The 5,329-nt window shown below is 48.0% G+C and overlaps 1 protein-coding gene across 4 annotated transcripts in view; it reads right to left on the bottom strand.

The window, feature by feature from the left end:
• CERT1 (ceramide transporter 1) overlaps positions 1-5,329 on the bottom strand; it is a 122,217-nt gene that overhangs the window by 5,679 nt on the left and 111,209 nt on the right. The window lies entirely within an intron of this gene.

The following is a 5,329-nucleotide window of genomic DNA, read 5'->3' as shown; positions in this document are numbered from 1 at the left end:
CTGTGGACAGAAGGTTGAAAGAAGAGCAGTAAATTCATTGTGGAAATTTCTTTCAAGACCAGTGTTTCTCAAGCTATCCTCCTCCTGTTCTGGACAAGAGTTGAATTTATTAATATTAAACTTTGCCGATTAGCAAATGGTTAGCAAAGATAATGGACAACCTCTACACTGGAAGCCAAGAGAAGATGGCAAATGATTAAATTTACAACGACATTTTAACAGACTCCTTTTCATCGTAACGTCCTTGGAACAAGCCCCTGACTCCTGCTTGCTTTCTTTGCCTCCTGAGCAAGTCTGAGAGCTGCTGAGGGAGGTCCGGGCACTCGCGGCTCGGGATGTGAGAAATGGCACACAGTTGCTCCCTCAGGCCAACAGGAGAGAGCCTGGTGCTAACAGCTGGAAACCGGAGGTGGAATGGAAAGGGTGCTCCGGTTCAGTGGTTCTCCCACCTGAGGTGGCAACACACTCGCCTGGGGACTTGTCAAAGTACAGGTGGCCAGGCTGCAGCCCCAGGGGTTGACTCCCTTGTTCTGTTATTTGGACTTGGTGTCTCCCCCATTGCGACCCCCTAAACACCGCTCGTCTTCAACAAATGGGACGACGGCCCCAGAGAGACTAGTTCCTTACTCCCCTCACTCTCCCAGCCCGTGGTCCCTATTCTCCCTCCCAAAGGGCCAACTAAGAGAGTGGAGGACAAGCAAAAAGCAAGGTCAGCTGACCCTTAAAGAGATTGGCCACCTTGCCCCCAACCGGAGCCCTAAAGTGGCTCCTTGTTCTTGACTTCCCTGCACTGACTGCAGCTCTGGAGCGGGACTCGAGCAGGAAGCTTATTCACCAGACCATTCCAGCCTGCGAATTCGGAAGCCAGCTGGCAGTGAGCCTGACGGCAGGGCCTCGTGCCAGCTGTTAAGGCACACAGGCACCTCCTGTGGGTTTTGTCGAGGAAACAGGAAGCAAGCAGCAGGAAGTAATCCAAAATAGAAGGGCTGCAGCCATCCGCTGCACAGGTTATGGAACTCCTTCACTTGAAATTTGAGACGACAAACAGGGCTTAGCTGATGGGGCAGGGGCAGGGGCAGGGGCAGGGGAGGGTTGAGGGAGCAGTTCCGTCCCCACTCTAAGTCAGCTGGGATTGTGAGAGTGCTGGACACACTAAAGCAGGTCCAGAGTATTAGCCCCAAATGATGTGGACGGGAGGACCTCCCAGCTCGCCTAGCCCTGCAGCTCACAGAGGAGGAGGTAGCCCAGGACCCCGCCCTCCCTGCCCATTTCAGTCTGGCCGGAGGCTATAGCTCCAAAGCTCTTACAGTGAAACCCAGTCTTGGTGCCTCAGTCTCTCCCAATCTAGCATGTAACCTGCAGGAGTCCTTTGTTCTTACACCTCTACTGCTCCTAAGAGCAAAGTACGGTCACGTCTGGACGGAGCAGCCCACGCACCCCATGGCTACAGCTCCTGCAGCAGATCTGATGCCCTCACCACAGCGCACAACCCTTGGGAGGTCGCCCAAGCTCAAAGCTGGCTGGCAGGTGCAGCCTGGGTAAATGGGATCTTGAATGGAAGGCTCTTGGGGAAAGGCCCGTCTTCCGCTTGCTCAGACAGTGCCGACCCAGGCCAGTCGAGTCCAAACCTTGAACACTCCAGCAGAAAAAGTGTTCCACACACACCTCCAATAAAAGTGTACTTTTTGATAATTATATTGAATTATGTACATTATCAAGTAACTGAAATGATAAAAATATACAAAAATTGATTTTTCTGTACTCCAGTGGTAAATCTTGCCCACATTTTTCCAAAGAGAAAATAATAGTCATTTACAAAGGAGGAGGACAGCAGTGTGGAGGGAGCTGGGAATCCAGAGCCCTCCATTCTCATCGTGGCTTTGCCGCTAACCAGTGGTGAGAGCTTAGGTTATTCGCTTCATGTCTCGTCTCCTTAGTTTCCTTATTCGTAAAGCGAGGCAGTCGCATTAGCTGGCTTCCAAGGCCTCATCTAGCTCTATACATTTCTCTGAAATGCTGTATTTGTTCTCTCCTATGTATACATACAAGATCATTCTATTATCCAAAGATGGAAACATGAAGCATTTTCTAGTGTTGCGATATGGATCTCAGGTGCATCTAGTTTGGGCAACAGCCTAGCACCTTCCACAGAGCACCAGAGGGGTTCTCAGCACAAGTGGCTTAGCCAGTCGCCTCCCTTTCCATCTTGTCTCCTCAGCAGCTGCCCAGCCAATTCTGCTGAACTCTTTGCAGCCCAGACCCCTGTGGGCTGCCCCGGCACTTGCTTGACGATTCCTTGCACGTCTGCCACTATCCCTGGCTGGGAGATTTGAATCTCCCTATAAAGCTGCTGTTTTAGGGGAAAAGGGGATAATGGTGTCCCTCTTACTTTCGTGCTTAACGTGCTTCCTGGACAGCTTCTCCCTCTCCTCCTTTTATCCCTTCTGTTTTCAGTACCCTCTCACGGAAGTTAAAGCCCTCTTCCCCTTTCAGCTCCATTTGCTCCTTCTTTTCACAACTTATCCATTTTTTTCACGACTTAATTTGCTGACTCAAACATATGTTGTATTGAAACTGCTGGTTTTCATGAGGCCTTGTGTTCCAAGGCTTGCAAGCCAGTGGGGCTGATGGGCTAGCATCTAGCTTATCAGCAGAACCGCTAGACTGAAAGAACAAGCAACGGCATAGTAGTGAGGTCGTCCGAGTACGAAGGGAAAAGCACATTCGGGAGAACTAAAGAGGAAGAGCTGACAGGCTGGTACACTTAAGGTCAGAAATGGGAGCCCTGAAGTAGGTTTTGGAGGTTGACTAAAGGGAGGAGAGAGAGAAGTTCCTTAGAAGGTAAGCATGGAGTACTGAGTGACGGGGAGTAAGTCCCCCTGGTTGGGATGACTTATTTGTAGAGAGGACCATGGTGGGTCAGGCGGGCGACGGGGTAAGGCCAGACTCCTAAAAGATACCTTGGACATCAGACTGAAGTCAAGGGGTTGGACTCAGTCCTGGAGATAAGGGTACTATTAAAGCCCATTTAGCAAAAGGCATAATGTATTGAAGGATAATTTGATGGTGGCAGGGGGAGGAACTGAATATAAGGGAAAAGGCAAAGAGATCTCTTAGGAGACTCATCTCTCCACTGATTCCCCAGCTCTGAACTCATCCCCGCTTCCGCTAGTATTTTATAAGCATGGGACTGACTGTGGGCGGCCCCAGTTTGAGACACTATCATTTCCCCTTCTCAAGTTGTAAAAACTATCCTTATTTCCCCTCCCCATTGCCCACACTGGCATGGGAATTACAAGTAACAACATCATTAACAGTTGGCTTACTCCACAGCCAAACAACACCAGGCACCAAGTCCCACTGAGTTTGCTGGTAGAATGGAGATGGAACTACTTCGTGCAGGCTTCCAGGTTTCCCGGAACTGCCTCTGCCTCTCTTCCCAGTTTTCTCCCTTATTCGACATATCCCCGCAGGCTGACCCCTAGACAAGCCAAGTGACTTACAGTTTGGTTCAAAGCCCCATATTAGCATCCTGCTTGTCATTATCCCTGTGTCTTACCCATCTTCACATCTCTAACACTCAAAGGACAGCTCCTAGTACCTATTTATGGTTGACTAAATAATTTCTTACATTGGCATAGTGCTTTAAAGTTTTCAAAGCATTTTAAATACATTATCTCACTCTTCCCCAAACAAGCCTGTGATACAGCCACGGTAGGTGATTTTGTATTACTTTATAAAAGAGAAAAATAAACTGAGACACTGAAAGGCTTGGCAACATCAAAGCTGTTCAAGTGAGAGCGCCAGAAAAACTCGGGTCTTCTGGCTTCTAAGTCTCATCCCCTTTCAGCATGTTGAATAACATGGTACTCAGGAACATGGAGACAAATTCACTTAGAAATAACAGAAAAATCTATCGGATGTTAGGAATGAAAAGTCAAAGCACAAACCGTAAACTAAACTGCGGTTTTAAATTAAAGTGAGAAATCTGCAGGGTAGCACAGCTTACCAATTACTTTGGTGCTATCAGACAGCATGCAGAGAAGTTGGCAAACTTGTTAAAATACAGCAACAACCCATTTCCTATCCACCTTTGAGAACTGAGAACCAAGAATCAAACAGGACTTGTGCATCTCAAATGTGGCTAAGCCCATCGTTTAATGCCTTTTATTCACAGGCCCCTGATCTCAAAGCCTATTTCCTTAGTTTAGACACATTTCTAAAAAGCTTGGGTAGGACAAAAACAATGAAGGCCAAATGTTGTTTATTACCGTTTACATCCCCAATCCTGGACCACCACTTGGCACACAGTGGGTGCTCAATAAATCTTTGCTCTGGGAATTGTCGGGTGCTGGAGAATTGTGGCACCTATCCACATTGCTAAAACGGTCTGGACGCTGACTGCTCCTTGATTTAGCTGCCACACGGATTCCCTGCTGCCTCTCAGGCCTCCCAATTCCGAGGACTAGTAATATAGAACCACAGTAGGGCAGGGCAGAGCCAAAGCTTGCTGCAGTCGCTGCCTTAGCGGGCATTCTGCCGCACGCAGCTCATCAAACCGCCACAGCTCTGGTGGAGCTTGTCTTTGGGTTGAAAAATCTGAGATAAAACAGCCTCCCTGGGCTCGCTGTGGTGGTGGTTTATGACAGAGATCCGTGTTTCATCCCTCTAAGCTGGAGGACAAGAAGGGAGTTAAGGCACCAAATGGTGGCTGAATTCCACCCTTACTTAAAATAAAATTTATCTGTCTGGTGGGATTTTACGACACAGGTATTTGGGATTTTGTGAAACCAATATGAAGTGTGTGGTATTAAGACCCATACCCCCAAAATGCCAGTCTTCACGCACGTCAGCTCTTTCTAATCCATCAAACACTGTATTCTAGATATTAAATACATAAGGCATTAAACAGTAGCAGAGCCTAATGGAAAGAAAGACTTTAGAGTCACTCGGCAGGCCTGGAAGCCTGGCCTGTGTCCTTTTCTGCAAAGCAGGGCTGGTGCCAGCACTGTGCTAAGGGGAGGTCAGAGAAAACGCAGGCAGGGTGTGTGGTACACACTTAATGGAGACATCTCCTTCAGCACACTACAGTCACAAAGCCTGGGTGGTAAGAAAAGCCTGGTGGGGCATCTTCTAGCAACTTCACAGATCTTTAAGATTTGTTCTAGTACTAAACCCACAGAACTCTTGGAAGAGAACAGAAGAGGCCCAACAAAGAAGTGTACCTGGATATCTGTTTAAGGCTATTCAAAGTGTACAGCAGGTTCACAGGTTTGTTTTAATGGGCAGGCAGAGCAAATGCTAACAATATGAGTCCTGTTGTAATCTA

This window comes from Equus przewalskii, chromosome 13, assembly GCF_037783145.1.
Source record: "Equus przewalskii isolate Varuska chromosome 13, EquPr2, whole genome shotgun sequence".
Taxonomy (NCBI): Eukaryota; Metazoa; Chordata; class Mammalia; order Perissodactyla; family Equidae; genus Equus; species Equus przewalskii.
Note: the sequence above shows the minus strand (reverse complement) of the source record. Positions and strands in the feature narration are given on the sequence as shown.